Genomic DNA, 19,452 nt, shown 5'->3' with positions numbered 1-19,452 from the left:
GTTCATGTCTTTTGCCCATTTCATGATTCGATTGTTTGTATAAGTGATAAAATGTTTTACATCAGTTATTGATAACATTTATGTATTTATTTAGCCATCTTCTCACAAATGACTGAGCCAAGCATACAAACCCTAAATTAGCAGTTTAATATGGCAGTCCTGTTCCCCATACTTGACTTCATAAATCCCTTAGTTTGAAGACAATAAAAAGAAATAATGGAATACACTATTGCCTGCTGAGTCCCTGACTCTTAAAGTCATTTAACTGGAACACTTCCCACTTTGTCTTTTTGGAGTTCTACTTTAATTTCTACTTAGCTTTTTAAATAGAACCCCAGCCCCATTTTAAATTTTCTTTTTTTTAATTATTTTTTTTCTTTATTTATTTATGATAGTCACACAGAGAGAGAGAGAGAGGCAGAGACACAGGCAGAGGGAGAAGCAGGCTCCATGCAGCGGGAGCCCGACGTGGGATTCGATCCCGGGTCTCCAGGATCGCGCCCTGGGCCAAAGGCAGGCGCCAAACCACTGCGCCACCCAGGGATCCCCCCAGCCCCATTTTAACTCATTAGTATCACAGATGCAAAATAAAAGAAAAAGCAGTGTGGAGTATCATCCAAAAAATGGAGAATGTTTCAAGACATATAGAGCTTTTGAACTTTTAATCACTCTCCTGAAAGCTCACATACCTAACTCTAAAACTCAAGTTAATCCTTGGCCCAAATGACAGCCCTTCTTGGGAGGGATGGAATGATGGAGGGAGAATTCCTTAATCTTTACAGGTAAGGAATTGTCAATGATGAACCCTCACATATTTTTTTAAAAGATTTTATTTCTTTATTTGAGAGAAAGAGAGACAGAGACCAGAGGAGGGGCAGAGGCAGAGAGGGGAAGCAGACTCCCTGCTGAGCAGGAAGCCCAATGTGGAGCTTGATCCCAGGACCCTGAGATCAAGACTTGAGCCAAAGGCAGATGCTCAACCAAATGAACCACCCAGGAGCCCCAATTTTGTTATCTTTTAATTGAAAGAGTTGAACAGTCAGTTCTATTGTCAGTGAGAACTATTAATAACATTTTAGAAGGAAGAACTCAGCAGATAATCAGAAGAATTTACCTTTTTAAACTTGTATTTCAGCCTTGCAATTGACCTTTGGTAACCTGCTAGAACTCATAACCTACTCAGGCTCCCAGGCTTCTCTTTAATGTTGCCTCTGGAAATCACCTCAATGTGCAAGAATATTACTTCAGTTACATTTTCCCCACAGCCACCTCATACATGAGATAAGGACTGTCTCACTTCCCATTTCTTACCTTGATATTGTGCGGATCAGTGATTTTACCAAAATATGGTCATCAAACAAGAATTATGTATGTACTGAAATACCCAAATCCTAAAACATCCATCCAACAATATAAAATATCTTCCAAGTATCCCCCCAGAGTAAATTTTAAAATTGTATCCCATAATTTCTCAAATCGTGTATGTGTTCCCACAGGAAATTTTTGAATCCCCCAAAGAATGGATCATGGTTTCTTTATTGTTGTTATTTTGTTTTATTATGTTCAATCTCAGCCAGAGTGGTCTTGGAGTTCTGGTTGACTGCTGGGGAGAGAAGCAAATTGTGTAACTTTCTAGATGCTCTCCATTTTAAGTTTTCATTGAGTCTCATCACTATAATGTGATGTGGTAGTTATATAGAGAACAAAGACAAAAGGAAATGTAAATAAAATTAAATTTCCTCATAACCTGCAGTCCATTGACAAATACTTGAGGCAGGAGGAGTCCAACATTCTTCCAGGAACCCCCAATCTTAATATCAATATGTTGGTAGAAGGAAAAACAGTCTTAGGTGAAGATAGCAAGAGCTACAGGATCCTGTGAGTCTTTATTAGCATATGAAAGTCCTTTTGGGGTTGCTTGATTAGTTCAATCAGTCAGTTAAGCATTTGCCTTCAGCTCAGGTTATGATCCCAGAGTCTTGGTATCAAGTCCTCTTTTGGGCTCCCAGCTTAGCAGGGAGTCTGCTTTTCCCTCTCCCTCTGCATGCCACTCCCCTTGCTTGTGCTCACTCTCTCTCTCTCTCTCTCTCTCTCTCTCTCAATCCCTCTCTCACTCTCTGTCTCTGTCAAATAAATAAATAAAATAAAATAAAAGTCCTTTTGGAAACTTCCTTTGTCTTCACCACCCCAAATTCCAAAGTATATACTGAGTTGCTCCTTAGGATCCCAATGGATCTGCTCAAGGATCCTGTCCCCTTGACCCCATGCTATAATGAAACCACCTTTTTGCCCCAAAGAAGTCTCAAGAAAAAAAAAAAAAAGTGAAAGAGAGAGAGAGAGAGAGAGAGCCCAAGATAGCAAATGAAACAAAGACAAGGAAAGGCAATTTCGTTGAGTTTAAGGTTCAAAACCCAGGCCACTTCCCATTCTTGGAGACCAATGGCGAAACAGGGCTACATCAGAAACGATCTGGTTCTTGGTGAGTGAAATTATTACATGGAAATGGGCAGAGCAAGACAGTGGGAAGCGCACGGACCCTGGGTCAGACTGATCTGGGTTCAAATTCTGGCCTGTTCTCTTACTTAGGTCTCCGATGATGAGAGTTCACATCATTAAATGGGCATAAACACAAAATCCATAAAGTGCTTAGGAAGATTATAGCTACTAAGTAAACGTCTATCAAATACCTGGTGTGATGGCTAGCACCTAAATGATAAGCTAATATTGGTGTGATTGTCTTGTTGTTCTTGCTGCTTTGAATGTGATGTTTTTGAGCCAAATGGTCTCTAACATATAAGAAATTTCAGATTCTGTAACCCAAATGAAGAAAAACTAGGTGAGCATACATATGTGGATGCTCATGTAAATGTAAATATCGCTTTCAATTCATCTAATACCATTTAATTGTTTGGCAAATATGTATTGAGCACATACTACATGCACATTCAACAGTGGACCTAATAAAGACTCTGCCTGAATGAAATGAATTTTAGTGGGAATAGCAGTAATGAGCAAATAAAAATAACATATGTAAAATAATATCAAGCAGTAATAAGTACTATGAACTAAGCAAAGCATGGTATATGGGTAGAGAGTGGTTTAAAGTACTCAGGAGAGAAGACAGTGATAATTCAGAACTCTAAGTGTAATGACCTAGTGAACCTGGGGGACAAGCTAACCGGAGGATCTTGCAATCATTTGTAATATCAAATGCAAAGGCCCTGAGGCCGAGAACATTAAGGTGGCCAGGCTGAGATAAGCAAAGCAGAGAACCTTAGGATATGGGTAAGAAATAGGCTGGGGCCAGGATATGTAGGGTTTGCAAGCTGCAGATTGAATTTTATTCTGAATGAAATAGTCACTTTCTGACTTGTTTTTAAATCTCTCTCTCTTATTGGAAAAACTGACCATATAGGGATATGAAAGTGCAAGGATGGAAGCAGAGACTTGTCAAGAAACTGTTTTAATTGTAATTGTCCACTTGATATAGTTTTATCCAATATGTGTTTTCGTGGAGAAAGTGCCCAATTTCCACATACCCCTGCAAAGTAATTTCAAAGAACCCCCACTATACTCCAAGGTAGTGACAATTTGGCCAAGTTCAAATTCCTCTCTTGAGTTCTAGCTCTCTACTCTGCAATACTTTCCCCAAATATTTAATTATACATGGGGTTGCATGTAGTGATATTAATATCTGGTAACAGTGTTTATTCTTGCCTTGTCTGAGATGTTCCAGCCATGGAGGGACTCAGAAGTCCATGTATTCTCTTCATCCATATAATATAAGTAACTCTACTAACTCTTTATTTATGCTCCAGTTCTTATTGCCATGTGATAACCACCCCAAACTTAGTTGCATAATGGAACAACAATCATTTTATTATGCTTACAGATTTCAGTAATTTGAAAAGGGCACAGACAAGATGGGTTCTCTGCTTCATAGACTCTGGGTCTCCCCTGGAAAGGCTAAGATGTCTCAATGTCAGTTTGCCTGGATTATCTGAAGGTCCTAATAATTGATGTTGGCTTTAGCTGAGGTGATTGGCTGGAACATCTATACCAGAATCTCCACGTAGTTGTTTGGGCTTGCTTACTGCATGATTTGCTAGGACCTAAGGTCTGGTGATCCAACAGAACAAAGTAGAAGTGTATGGCACTCCTATGATCCAAACCTAGAAGTCCAGTAGCATTAATTCTACTGTTCTCTATTGTTTGAGGTAGTCGTAAGAATCTGTCCAATTTCAAGAGTAGGGTAGATAGACCTATAACTTGATGGAAGAAATGCTAACATCACAATGGAAGAAGGGCATGTGGGATGGGAAATATTGCTCAGACCATTTGGGAAATACCTTCTGCCATGATCCAGCAGTCTTTGCCATCATCCAGCTGGCCCAAAATATGTCTCCAATATTTCTTTATTTCTTCACATCTGTGAACCCCTTCTTCCCCTATACTCATTTAGATATTAGTGACTTTCTTGGTTGACATTTTCTATCTATAACCATGTTCTCTAGTAAAATCTGAGTCATTCATCCTCCAAGTTCTGTAGTATACTTTTCTTGCAATGATATGCTATAAAGCTAGGTTATTTTGCAATTGGATCTCACCATTCAGACCTCCTAAGAGATCTGACTATGGAGGCCACTTTAGAGATTTTACATTTATTCAAGCATTCATTCATATATTGATTTCCTGCTAACAGAGGTTACCAGAGATACAAAGATTGGCTCGTGTAAGTCACAGGTCTCAGGAAGATCAAATATTGGTAGAAGATATGACAAATAAATAGTAACTTATGAATTAAGGGGCATGTGAGTGGCTTGGTCAGTTAAGTGTCAGACTCTTGATTTCAACTGGGTCATGATCTCAGAATTGTGAGGTCAAGCCTTGTGTCACACTCTGTACTCAGCGGGGAGTGTGCTTGGGATTCTCTCTCTCACTTTCCCTCTGCCTTTCTCTTCACTCTCTCTAAAATAGATAAGTAAATCTTTTTTAAAAAGTTATGAATTTACTCATTCTTTCAATATCAGTTCATCAATAATTACTTGTCAGATACCTTTCTAAGTCAGTGGAAATACAGGGACAACAAGAAGGGCAAGGTTCTGATCTTATATGGAGCTTCATGCCTCTGTGAGCAAAAAGAACAATCTAGCAACAAGCAAGGAAACAAAGTGAAAGTGTGGAATGCTCTTAGGAAATTTAAATAAGGTGAGGCAGTAGCAAGTGGACAGGTGAAACTGTAGATTGAATAACCAGGAGGCTGCCCCAAAGAGATAATATGCAAACTAAGTTTATATATATAAATATATATATATATATATTATACATACATATTTATGTGTGTGTGTATGTTTTTAAAGATTTTATTTATTTATTCATTAGAGACACAGAGAGAGAGGCAGAGACACAGGCAGAGGGAGAAGCAGGTTACATGCAGGGAGCCTGATGTGGGACTTGATCCCAGGACTCTAGGATCACGCCCTGAGCCAAAGGCAGATGCTCAACCGCTGAGCCACCCAGGCGTCCCTATGTGTGTGTATATACATACATATGTGTGTGTGTATTTTACTAAGTTGTTAAATTGTTAGAGAGGTTTAAGGGAATGAATGTCATGAGTGTATTGTAAAAGATGAATACAGAAACAAGGTTAGGAGGCAATTGCAGGGGTCCTAATGAAGGATGGTGCTGCTTTGATCAGCCCGCTTGAGTGGGATTGGAGTGGAGTGGTTTATTTCAGCATATGCTTTGGAGAAAAAGTTCACAGGGTTTCCAGAGGGATTGACTGGGGAAGAAAGAGAGAAACCTAGTTTTTGTCTTGACCAACTGAATCGAAGAAGAGGCTATTTAAGAAAGGCAGAAAGATCTACATGAATATAAGTCTGAAGTTATAGGGAGATAGTACAGCTAGAAAGAGGTATTTGAGAGCTGTAGACTGAGTGAGGTCACTTGTGGATAATTTGTAGATCAAAGTAGGAAAACCTGTACCATGTCCTCAAATATCTTAATATTTCGAGGTTACGTGGGGAGGCAAACTCAGGAAATTTATTTTATTTTATTTATTTATTTATTTTAAACTCAGGAAATTTAAAAAGAAAAAAATCCAATGCAGAATAGCCACTGAAGTAAGGGAAAATCAGATGCTGTGTATAATCCAGGAGCAAAGAGGAAGTGATTAGTTTGTGAAATTTTTCTGCAAAGTGAAATGAGATAAGTAACTACTGGACAGATATATCAACAAACAGGTCATTGATAGATACGGTATGAGTAGAAGTTGTATAGCAACATGGATCCAGTGGCGAAGAGAACAGGAAGGTTAGGGCATGGGGACATCTAGGGGCACTTTGCTATTTTTTCCATGTTAAACAAGTAAAGAATATTTGCACGGACTCAGTTAAGGATTGATTTTTTACATATGTACATACACTCTTAGAAGGGATCTGATAATGAGAAATTGATATAGGAGAGAGGGGAGATGATTGCAGATGTGCTATCATTACCCTGCTAATGCAGGGGAGCTCATGGCATCTAAGGAAAACTTTGAGAAATAAATAGAAAGTATCTAAACCTCTAAGGCAACATGACTATTATTAATGCAAACATTCCATGCAAAATTTAGACAATAAAACTTTATCCCAGATGTTCCAAATCAATGTATCCCATAATATCCTACACCCTGAAACTGCTAGGTGTTAATTATCCGCCAAAATGTATTTGATTTTTATTTATCTTTCATTAATTGCTGCTTGAACATTTTTGCTGTGAAACATCCATGGTCTTGTTTTGAATGATGCCAAATATTAATGGTTAAATAGAAATACATATGTTGATTTTTTTTCATATCATGCAAGCTAACTGGAGCACAAAAGATGGTTTCTTACATGTGGTTCTGTTGCTGAAATGTGATTGTGTTTCACTGTCCTGCCCAGCAGTTGAAATTAATAATAGCCCATATTTCTTTCTCCAGGAGCCTGAACCCACTCTGAAATTATGCCTTGACATTTTCTTCTATACTTCTGGCAGCAACATGAGCATCTTCCCTAAGTTTTGTTAATGTTCAAAAGTATGCAGCTCCATCACCTGGGCCAGAGCAAAAGGTGAAAAGAACTAGCCCTTTCAGTACATCCCCAAACCCAAGAGATCCACCTGTATTAGGTCTAGACAGAGCAACAAAATTCATTGCCAAAGATAAATTTGAATAGACTTTAAAAGTAGATACTCTGGAATGATATATTTTGTTTCAACTCACCTGCTCTGAGAGTACCAAAAGTAAGAATGACTTAAGGAGATCCCTCCCACGTTGGTATAACGCCATGTACTATGAGGTATACAAAAAGTCAGAGAATACATATAATTTAGAAGTTTGTGATATGCTGTTAACTCTAAGATAAACATATTATCTTTATTATTACAGTTTTTAAGGTTTTTATTTATTGGTTTTTCTTTAGTTTTGTGTTGTTTATATAAATTCCTTTTTAATGTATCTAGAATTTGTTATGAGGAATAGTCTAACTTGAGTTCCCTTTTACCCAATGGATACCCAACTAACCCAAGGACATCTATTCAGTAATCTACCTTTCACTAGTCAGTTGAAATCTTATTCATTTATAGATATTATATTACTTATTACATATATATTATATATGAGTTTTATATATGCATGAATTCAATTCCCCAGTCTCTTATTTCAGTGACCCGTTGGTCAAATCTGTACCACATCACACTCACCTAATTAATATTGTATTTTAATATATAACTTGTAGGGAGGAAAAACAACTTGGCTGTTCATTCTTAAAATATCCTGGCTGTTTTTGCACATTTATGATTTTACATGCATTTTAATATCTATCTCTCAAAATCTATCTATATACATATGAATTCCTGGATAAGGCATGCTAAGCTGCTCCCACTTTTGGACAAAAGAGAAATACTTCAATTTTAGGTCAGTTTGATAAACATTCTCCAATAGTGGGCATGAGGACTAAAACAATAAATAATAAAACATGCCTGCCCTCCTAAGGTCTTACTGTAATGAGGATGTTGCAGAAACATATGAGTTTGATTCTCTCAAAGCATTTTTCTGTGGTTCCTTCCTGGGTAGTGTTTCCATTATTCCCTGTAGTATGTAGCACAGTCACCTGCCACTACTGGACAATCTGTTGGTTTCTGCTGTTCAACTCTTTCTTATCAAATTATATTTCACTCAAAACTTTCACATGCACTGTTTAGTTTCTTAAAAATGCATTGTGCATCTTCTATGTGCCACATCCTATAGATGGACATGGAAGTGGTCCATTCCCTCAAGGAGCTAAGGATTAGGTGAGTGGATAGACAAGTAGACAAGTACAGCAGAGGGTAGTAAATGCTAAGAAACAGGGTACAATAAACACCCCCCTCCCCAGTATGGGCAGGACACTGAAATGTGGATATCAAGGACTTCCTCTCAGGCTGCTGGGTCCGAGCCCTGCCTACTCATTTAACACTGTGGAACCTCGAATATGCTACTTACATTCCCTGAGTCTCAGCTTTTTGATCTGTAAAATGAGGATAATAATAGAACTTTCCATCCTAGTGAGATGATCCATGCAAAACCCTTAGAATACTCAGGCACAGAGTTAGTGCTCAGAGAATAATAATACTGTTATTACTGCTATTGGTCAGGGAAAACACAAAGTGAAGGAGATGAAGTCTCCTTCATTTGACTCCTAGAAGGAAGCGGGAAGGGAATATTTCTATAAATTACATCGCCAGTCATTGGGCTCAGTCCAATGTCAAAAGCTACCAAAATTCTATGTGGGAAATGTTTTGATGCACTTTTCACAGATGAGTAAAAAGGCCCCAAACAGTTAAGAAACATTCCCAGAAATACTGTCCTATAAGAAGCAGAGATGGAAATCAAATGTAGGGATTCTGATTCCACTTCTACATCTATTGCTCTAAATAGGGCTGTCTGCTGGCTTGCCTATTACCGATTCACAATAAGCTATGACTTGGTAGGACTATTAACTCAGTGCACTTGCAAAAGCAGAAGCTGAGCTTTTCTCTGCCCACTCATCTAAGATGCCTTGATTTGTTCTGATTGCACACTCTTTACAACTGGTAATGGAGGGGAAAGTGAAATGAATCCATTTCCATTTTATTTTAAAAGAATGTTGCAGTGAGCTTAGTTAGGGGGGGAGAATCTTGTCTTTTGACCAGTATAGCTAGAGAATTTTAATCTGGAGGTCATTCTGAGAACACTGCCAGGTTCTTTAGTGAAAGTAGGATAAGTCACTTCTCTCAATTTGTGTTTAGGGACTGCAAGAAAATGAACATTTCTACCCAAAAGAAAGCACAGTTTGAATTATTGATGGTCTGACACTGGTGTGTGGGCTTTCTCTTTTAGTGCTGAGTCACCTACAAATTTGGTAATGTTAAAAATTATATTATGCCATTTTAACAGAGGGCGTGGAGATTGAGATTCTGAATTCATGATAATTGCATTTTAAACACCCCCGATTTTGTTTTTCTTATCTTAATGTTTCACATTAATATCCTGTGGCCATCTGCAGTGTCTCAACTTAACAATCCATCAACTTGATCTTAAACCTATTCTATCCATGCCCCAAGCATAAAACATGCCTCTCTACTGTACCAGTCCAGGAAAATATTTACTTTGGAAAAATCCAACCAGTTACCGTCCACTATGTGTGTACTGATAACCTCTGGCCATGCACTCGAATTAGGAAAGACCTCCAGCTGCTTTTCAGGAGGCCTTTATTTGAGGCTAATTTTCACTTCTCTATATTTTTGCACTATTTTTATTACTTGGAAATTACTCTGAAAATACCTGCAAGAATAATCAGTTCCATGATAAATTATTCTTCTCCATAACAAGGGAGCATAATTACTTGTTCACATGTCCACATTTATAATTTCTTTTCATAACAGCACACAAATATTATTTCACAAAAATCTATCTGCATTACATTTGTATAATTAGCAGGGACTTAAAAAGATACTTGATGATTTCTAGCTTCAGTGAATTTTGAACTATAAGCATATCAGTATTTTGCTATCATCTGTTTTAACATGAATAGCAAGCTCAGAAAGAAAATCTACATAGAGCTCAATCTATGACATTTTTACTAAGTATATGCTTTTTTTTCCCCCAGGGGCTTCTTTACCCAGATAATTTACCAGTTGCAAGTTGAATGTGCTACCAACAACTTTTTAGCTTTTAAATAATACTTGTTTAGAAAGAAAGAAAATGAGACTTCCTTATCTTCTCTATATTTACTATTTTTTATTCTTTTAAAAGATTTTATTTATTTATTCATGAGAGACACAGAGAGAGAGGCACAGACACAGGCAGAGGGAGAAGTAGGCTCCCTGAGGGGAACCTGGTACAGGACTCGATCCCTGGACCCCAGGGTCATGACTTGAGCCAAAGGCAAATGCCCAACCACTGAGCCACCCAGGCATCCCCCTATATTTACTATTGAGTCAGTTGTCATAAAGAATGTTGAGACCAGATAACCAGGGGAAAAGGTGGTAGTGGAAACTGTAACTCATCGTTTTTCAATAACGACATGAGTTTTTGACTAATAATAATAATAATAATAATAATAATAATAACATGGTTCCATAATGCAACTCACTTTTCCATCCAAGAGGTACTGTCCTACACATTATTACTTTTGTATTTTGATCAAGCAAAAGATTTTGAAAATAAGTATCTTAGAAAACTTTGAGTAACAGCGCTACAGTATTAACTCAAATGAGATTTTCAATGATTTGTTTTCTTAAAGATTTTATTTGTTTGTTTGTTTATTTATTTATTTGAGAGAGAGAGAAACCAGTGGGGGAAGGAGCAGAGAGAGAAGCAGGCTCCCTGCTCCTTGAGATTAAGTCCTGAGTTTGGCTCCCTGCTCTGGACTTGATCCCTGGGATCATGACCTGAGCCAAAGACAGACGTTTAACCCACTAAGCCACCCAGGCACCCTCAATGATTTTTTTTTTTTTAATGGGGGTTGGTTCAGCTTGAAAAATGTCATTTCCCTCTGAAATGACGAAGGATAAACACAGGACAAACCTACAACATCTCGTTGTTCCAGAAGCTGTCAAGAGTAGAAAGGGCACGTCAAAAAGTCTTAGGAGCCAATTTCAGAAAACTGGTTGCTGACCCAAAGATAAAAAAAAAAAAAAAAAGGAGTAAATGCAATGAAACAGAAAACATTTAAAATAAATGAATACATGATGACAATTAAAATGATTGATCACCTTTGGACATACTAGAGAAGAATTTATTTTAAAAAGAGATAAAAAGAATAAATCCTACACAATGCCTTTACTGTTAAACTGTACAACAGGGTATCTTCACAATTATAGGAAGTTGCTCGTTTAATAGAAGTATCACAACTAAAAAGCGCAGGGATGATTTATCACCATTTTGCAACCTCTGATGGGGTAATGGATCTAGGCAATGTTCATCAAGGGCTACTCATTTCACAAAACATTTTGGGAGAAACTTAAGAGCTTTCTGCACATCAACTATTTCCATTCTAGAATTATGGTGTTAATAATGGAGGAAATTGTATCTAAGAGTTGTGAATCCAGAGAACTTACTAGGAGTTAGTTGTTGTTTGAATATCTCAGCAGAGTTGGTCTAGTTTTTTCTTTCTTTATCCCATTAGCCTTCTTGAAAACAGGGAATTTTTACGCATAATGAATAGATCAGGAAATCCTAAAGGGCTATGATCTAAATTGTAATCTCTAGTTTCCATCATATCTCTTCTGTCTGTTAGTAAATTGCTATCTCCACTGAGACTGCTTTGGTTCACACACACCATCTCTTTACCTCTGATGATGGCAACAGCCTCCAAATTGTGCCTTCAACCATTCTGCCATCAGAGCCAGTGTCTTAAATCGCTGGGACAGTCACATTACTTCCTTTTGCAGAAATTTCCCAAGATTTTGCAGTGTTTACAGAATGCATGTATACTAACTTCATCTGGACTCCTTCCATTTCACTCTCTACTAGATCCCTCACTAGAATTTACAATCTCTGCAGCATTAACTGTGCCTTGGTTTTTCAGGTCCCTGATTTCATATTCTATTCCATGAGCACAGACTACTCTTATGGCTACTCGTATGTTGTAGTAGATTTCAAAGTATTGGAACATGTGAAAATTATGATGTGTGAGTGCATGAGTTACTATCTAACAATGTAAAAATGTGGATGCTTGCAACTGGAAAGCATGTATTCATGGGCTTATAGTCTATTCTGCTCCTATGCATGTTTCTGGGATGCAAATTGGCTCATATCCAGTGAGTATATAGGGGATTGAGGTCAATATAATATTGAAGTCAAACTGATGTATTTATGTTTATTCCCATTGCATTAATACTTTTATGCCATCTAAGTAAGAGCAGCTAAATACAAAGTACACCAAGACACCTGAACATAAGCCACAGAGAGATCGACAGTTGTGTATATTGTTTATGCACTTCACTTTTTATTCGGGCTCAGTTTGGACACATGTCCTGGCCTGCCTTGCCAGTTCTTTCTACATGGTTCTCCCTAATCTGTGTGCATTTGGTTCTTCTCTCTCTGATTTAACAGCCTCAACTTGTTTGTAGAGCTCTGGCATCTACAACATCAACCTTTATTTGAAGGGTAAACATCCAATATATTTTGTAGCATTTTAAAAATTGTTTACAAATTTTACATTTTTGGCAATGCTAGTATTGATATTATATTGCATTGATCTTGTATCATACTATATTTTTCATAAATATATATTAGGGTTCTTTTTTTTTTTTTTTTTGTCTGAGAAGTCCTGTCATTTCTTCCAGAAGACAAGTTATTCAGGAGTGCATATGTCATGTTACAGTACGCAGTTTAGTCACACTAAAGAGGAAAACAGCAATGTTCAGGAGTGTTTTCCTCTATTTTCCTTCTTTACCACAAGAGGATATGTACCTATGGTGATTTTATGTTACCCCTTTATTTCTAACAAATAGGAAACAACTTTTATTGCTGCTCTCTTTTGTCTCAGCCTCATTTAACATTCTAAGATTGCATTTCCAAACCTTTAATTGGGCTCTGACTTTTACTTTATCCTATTTCTCTCTCATTGCTCTAATTATTGCCAGTGTTATAAAAATAATTACCTTGTAATCTTTGATTAATAGAATGACCCATTGTATGACCTTATTTTATGATGAGTTTTGATTATTTTTGACTACATCTTACAATAAAAGGCAATCTTAGTGGGATCAACTTAATGGTTATCTTGTGGATGATACAAGGTCCATTAATATCAAAGTTGTGGATATTTCATACTTTAATGGATGAATTCCACCTATGTGCTTTGACAGGTCAATTCTTTTCTGTCCTTGCTTGTTTATCTGAGATTTCAAAGGCCCAAAGTTCTGGGCCCTGCTCTTCCCTGTTTGTGGCCCGTAAAGACTCAATGGTCAGGATGACAAGGGCAAAGTCTGAAAAGGGTCTCCAGTCACCTTCCCAAGGTGGGTGGGCATGAGGCTAGCTGTGCCCTGGGGGTCTTCGTGTCCACCACTTTGACTTCTTCCAATTTGTCCAACATGGCCTGAGTTACTTTTAAACAACTCCTCTCTCTGGCCTCAAGCTGAATTTTTCTTAAAAAATAATTTCATCTTGTTCCAAATTACTGTGCTTGAACTGTGAGTCAGCTACCCATGCAAAGGAGACTTGCCTTATCAAAACTCTGGATCCATCTGTCCTACACAACTCCTCAGGACCCAGGCATCGGGACTTGCCTCTACTCTGCGGATTTGTGATTTAGATTTGTGTCTTCTCCTGGAGTTGGCTAGTCCCCCTTCCCTGCAAGTGGGGCTGCTGTTCTTGAGTCTCTTTGGCTTTTTAGTTCCAGTTATGCCTTTCAGCTGTGTGATCAGGGGCTCCTTCACTATTGTCACACACCAGGCCACCTTCTCAATGGTTTAAGGTAAGTTTGACTCTTGCTCACAGAACAGTGCAACATGGGCATTCCTGATCAACATGTTGGGTACCAGCAGTCTGCTCTGCACAACCTAGTGAGGCTCCCAGGCCATCTCTTCAGCTTCTGGCTTCTGAGGTCACTATGCCAATCTGCCTGGAAGTGCGGGGGAAAGGGGAGGGTGGGGGGGGGCGATGTTAATGGACCCAGCCTGGAAATTGTGTGTACTTACATTAACCTGGCGGCCACAAGACCTCACTGTTAGAGAAATAGAGAATATAGATTCCCTGTATGAAGAGAGAGAAAAAGAAAGAGAAAGAGAGAGAGAGAGAAAGAAACAGAGCAACCTCTGGAATGTAAGAAAATATAATGACCCCAATAAGTTGATCCCAGGGTGTTGGGATCAGGTTCCAAGTGGGTTCCTTGCTTGTCAGGGAGTCTGCTTCTCCCACTGTCCCTCCCTCTGCTCATGCTCCATCTCTCTCTTTCTCTCTCTCTCATACACACACACTCACACACACAAACACACACACACACATTCTCTCTCTCTCTTTCACAAATAAAATTTTAAAAAGAGAGAGAGCACAATAAGCATATGATGCCACACCAGAAACCATTAAAATCAGAACATATACTTCATCTTAAGTCATGGCAGATACTTAAAAATATCTAAAACAATGTCTTTAGAACAAGGACCAGGTAAAATAACCACACCAGGCATGTAATAACAGATCCTATCCACGTTTGTATAGTTAGGAAATGTTAAATGGTTCAACTACAAGGACAGTGCAACAAATCCAAATAATTTCAAAAGTTTTCATATTAACACTGCATGGATGACATTGAGGGGAAATACAGAAATGGTTACCAGCTGAGGCATGATTCAAAGGGATTGTTTTCTGATAGGGAGATCCACACATAAATAGCAGCTTTTATTATGAAGACCAAAGGAAATAACAGAGAGACAATGTATTAAAATAGATGTGGAAGGTTCTTTGACTTCTGCTGGGGTCTAACTAACCTAACCTGATTGCCTGACTCATGGTTCATGCACAATGATTTTCTCTGGCGCTGTCAATATGACACTTTCAAGGGTCACGTTCTGGTAATGAACTTCTCCTCCATTTACTGACATATTTATCAGCGTGCAAATGTCAACACTGCTAACCCCCTTTCTTAATCTTCTACGCAAATTCAAAAATAAATTACCTGTTTTCTCCAGGGTCAAACTCCCATATGTTGGAGATGAGCAATGATATTAAATTACCGAAAATAACAAATGGATAAACAAATAAATTGGACTGGTCTCTGGGGAGATGTACAATGAATTATTATCTGTGAGATCGATCCCAGGCGCTTTGTTTTTCAGACTTCTCACCGGTTGTATCGGCCTTTCCAGCACAATGTCTCTCCAGCAGCTCCATCCAATGCACCGGCTGCTCGTATCATGTTCTAGCCCACAACATCTTTCCATGATTAAAAGGGAGTCAACTTTGTGTATGTTTTTTGCTTGATATCATTTGTAGAATATTTTGTGAATTGTAAATTTATCAGATTTATCGTGACATACAAGTATCCATAAAAGCTCTTGTTTGTCCTCAAGCTACATGCCATACTACTTCTGACTTCCTGTACAGGGTTACTTGATTATAATACTGGACTCTTGGCAGTTTCCTGTTCACTTTGCTTTGTGGTTGTTGCTCCATGTACCTAGAAAGGCCCCCTCATTTCATTCATCCTGCTTCCTCAAGTCTCAGCTTACATCCTTCTGCTAGGAAATCTTCCCCAACATACCAGGCTTAATTTATTTTACCATCTTCTATGCTCCCACTGAATCTTGAACACACCCTTATCACAGCACTCAGGACAGGCTTATGTATCTTTCCATGTATGTGATTATTCATTAGACCATAGGCTCTTTGATCTATAGATTTTATGGCTCTTTTCTACATTTTTAATGTCTAACACAATAGGAATCCAAGAAATTTGCAATGAAAAAATCAAAGAATGACTCAAGGAGTCTATGCCTTGGTTAAGGGAGACAAGCTATATACACAAAAACAAAACTTTCATATATTTATTTTATGTTCAATTAATACTTTTCTTCCTGTGCCAAACATGCTTGGCAAGAAGAATGCAAGGGTGAGTAGCATGTGGTGCTTGACCTGCAGGAGGTCCTTTTCTTAGTGTAGCAGATATTTGAAGACCTTATTTCAGATGCTAAGACATTATTGATCATAACAGGTGCCATTATGTCGTGTGCTACCAAGAAATACAAAATAGTGCCCGTGCAACTCTGACATTGCCCTTGTTACATAGAATTCTTACTTTATCCCTGGTGAAAGAGTTATTTAAAAGTTGTTCAAAACAAAATTGGCTAAATTATTCTTGAAATTTCTTCACATTTGAAGTTTGGTCCTTTTGAATCACATTTCAACAGAGTTGTCAATCCTATGTTTATCCAATCAATGCCATCCTCTGTGTTTAACAGAAATATTGATTGATGTTGCTGAATTCTTTAAAATAAGTGAGGAGAACTAAAAGCTATTCAGTCAGATTTGTAAATTTTTCTCTCTCTTTTTAAATGCTGCCTAAAACTTTTGATTTTTTTACCTCCCTCATCCTCTGCCTACAGTCAATTTGATTCTAGGAGTTAAAAATGTTTCCACGTTTTGATTCTGGACATTTCTCTTAAATTCTAATATTGTTCTTTTTGATGTTTGTGCATGGACCTATCATGACACCTACATAATGTTGATATCTAATTGATAGGAACTGTAGGATGACAGATTAAAAGACATACCTTGAGTTCACAGATGTTGAAACATAAAAATAAGTAAGTTGAATTTAGAATTGATGAAACACAGCATAATCTACCATGATGTGCACCAGAATCATTATAAATAAGCATAGCAGATTACAGGAATGCAGAGAATCATCTGACTAATTTTGCTGGATGAAGCTAGGAAACCTCTATATAGGTGCAGAAAAAGTGATGTTTAGAGCTGAATTTTTGAAACTTGAATAAAAAGAAATACAGGATGATTGTGACTTAATACATACAGTTGTGTCTTCACAGTCCTTCCAGAAATGGATGACAACTCTAACTTTCAGGTCTCTAATATCGTTCACACAGAACAGGTGAACAGTGTTATAAATATTTCATAAAAAATAATCTTATCTTTAGGTAGGATGCACATATATTAAATATTGACTACTGAAGGTATTAATACTTAATGCTATTTTTGACAAAATGAATGTTTTATGATTAAGAATATCATACAAAGGCACATATTTGTTTGTAAAATATATTTAATATTTAATTGGATCAGTGAAGGTAACTGTTCAAATTGGAAACATAATCCATTTTGAAATGCATAAAATTATAAAAAGAATAAACTTTAAGAAATGTTCATATTAAAAATTAACTATTACAGGTCTTATTTAGTGAATAGAGTTAAAGGGGGAAAAAAAAACTGTCTCCAAGAGTGGAGATGCAATTACCCCTGGTACTTGTTCTTCAAGAAAAAATAATTGCAATATCATTAGGGTAATAATTATCATTTTTTGAATGATTAATATATGTCAGGCATTGTTGTAAAGATTTACATGTATATAAACCATTTAATCTCCTCAGAAACCCCATGTGACAGGTACTCATTATCCTGAAAGTAAAGATGGGGAATGGGAGTGAGCCATGCTGTCTAACCCCAGAGAAGTTTCTTTACTGCCTTCTACACGGTTGTTGAGGCTTGAGCTGGAAGTAGGGCAACAGCCAATGGGCGGAGCTGGATGCAGGGCAATCAGCCAATGAGTGGAGAAAGTGGGCTCTGGGCGCATATACATAAGATTTCAAGTCAGATGAATTAACATTAAAATTATAACTTACTAGGTAACCTGGGTGGATCAGTGGTTGGGCGTCTGCCTTTGGCTCAGGTTGTGATCTCTGGTTCCTGGGATTGTGTCCCACATTGGTCTCCCCAGGGGAAGTCTGCTTCTCCCTCTGCTTATGTCTCTGCCTCTTTCTGTGTCTCTCATGAATAAATAAATAAAATATTTTTTAAAATTGCAACTCATCATTTATCTATAATATAATTTGGGGGCAATTTCCTTGATCTAGTGGAATCTTAGTTTCTTCAAATAAAAAATGGGTCATAATAACTGCTTTGCTAAAATGTTAGGAAAACTGGAAACAAAGTTTCTATGAAGTGTCTATGTAGAAAATTAAATGATTATCTGTAAGTTGTGGTACATTCTTTCGAAAATGGGATCTACAGTAGAGGTTAGCAATGGAGTGGTTGGAAGGGAACCTGACAAAGGGAAAGCCATCCTCACCACTCTATTCCAGTCTCTACCACTCCCTTATGTGTGGGACCTTTAGCCAGCCACTTCAACAACCTGAGTCTCAGCTTTGTCGTCTTTAAACTGAAATACGAATACTTTCCTCTGAATTGTAGGCGAATAGGGGTTTGAGTGCAGTGCCAGGCCCAGGGCATCACACCTCTAAAGTACTTGTTGCTGTTGTAATTCTCCACCAAACCTCCCCATTACATTTAGTCCAGGAGGTTAGTATGAAGTCTTTCCACGGCTGAAAACCAACGAGCATGCAGGGATGCTGGTAATGTTCATGGTTAGGAGTCAAAGACCCTTCAACAGCAATGAGAGAGATCTTAGGGAAAGTGTAATTGAACCCTTTCTTTATGAGGAGGAACCTCATAAAGTCTCAGGAGATGGGACTTGGACAACACACAAAGCTCCCAGTGCAGGGCACAGACCTGCTCCCCAGTCAGACATCAGTTCAGCTACCATAAGCTCTTCTGGACAATATTCAAAAGTTCAGTCTGAACAGGAACCATCTGCCTATGCTTCGTGTTTAAATGTAAGATAAAAAAAATAAAAATAAAAAAAATAAATGCAAGATAAACCAGTATAACATCGCCCGACTCAATGATGTTAACATTTTCTTATAGAGGGTTATTTTTTTTATTTCAAATTATTTTTCATACTTAAAAAAATGTAAGCTTCAAACCTCCCCTAGATAATGCACAGGAGAGACATCATTAAATAACTATTACACAGACGAACATACTGCTCTTTAGCTAGAGCACATGCTCGTGTGGGAACTGGAACTCCTGGGTCAGGTTGCTTTGCCCCCACCGATCAGCTGTCAGTTCCTAGGTAGGTGAAAGTTTGTTTTTCTCAAAGACACAAAATATATTCAAATGCAACTTTTCTGTCTCTTCAACGTTCTTGAGCTGTTTCGGTAAGAGAAACTTTGGCTAAATCTTGCCTAGCATTTTAAATAATAAATGACTTAACTCTATTGAAAGCAGAAATGCACTTTTTTTTTCGCACCTGCAGTTTAGGAAACATCTAACATGATGAACATGAATGGTCAAAGATGTAAGCTCGGAGAACAAGGGGCTTTCAGCTTCTGGAAGTGTTTGGAATGGGAGGATAAATGCTCCAATTTGCCGCATAATTTAAATTATTC

The sequence above is a fragment of the Canis aureus genome, chromosome 12, assembly GCF_053574225.1.
Source record: "Canis aureus isolate CA01 chromosome 12, VMU_Caureus_v.1.0, whole genome shotgun sequence".
Classification (NCBI taxonomy): Eukaryota; Metazoa; Chordata; class Mammalia; order Carnivora; family Canidae; genus Canis; species Canis aureus.
Note: the sequence above shows the minus strand (reverse complement) of the source record.